This window comes from Etheostoma spectabile, unplaced genomic scaffold, assembly GCF_008692095.1.
Source record: "Etheostoma spectabile isolate EspeVRDwgs_2016 unplaced genomic scaffold, UIUC_Espe_1.0 scaffold393, whole genome shotgun sequence".
Taxonomy (NCBI): Eukaryota; Metazoa; Chordata; class Actinopteri; order Perciformes; family Percidae; genus Etheostoma; species Etheostoma spectabile.
This window is the reverse complement of record NW_022605598.1, coordinates 444,126-444,393: the sequence shown is the minus strand read 5'-3', so window position 1 is coordinate 444,393 and position 268 is coordinate 444,126.

Below are 268 nucleotides of genomic sequence, written 5' to 3'. Positions count from 1 at the left end.
ACGAAGCGACGGACGGGTCTGTAATACTCAGAGGCCATACCTGAAGCCGGTAATGCACCTGGGATGGCTCGTGAAAAGTCTTTTTTCTCAGTTTGCGACATTTTGAAAATTTAACAGACGGGGAGCGCTCTTGAACCCCATCGCAGTCTCTGAAAGCTCAACAACTAGATCTATAGATAAACTCATCTTTCAGAAATTTGACAAACACTTCAGCGTGACAAATCAGGGGTGTGGCGTGTGATTGTGTGAAACCAGTCAAATGCGTGTG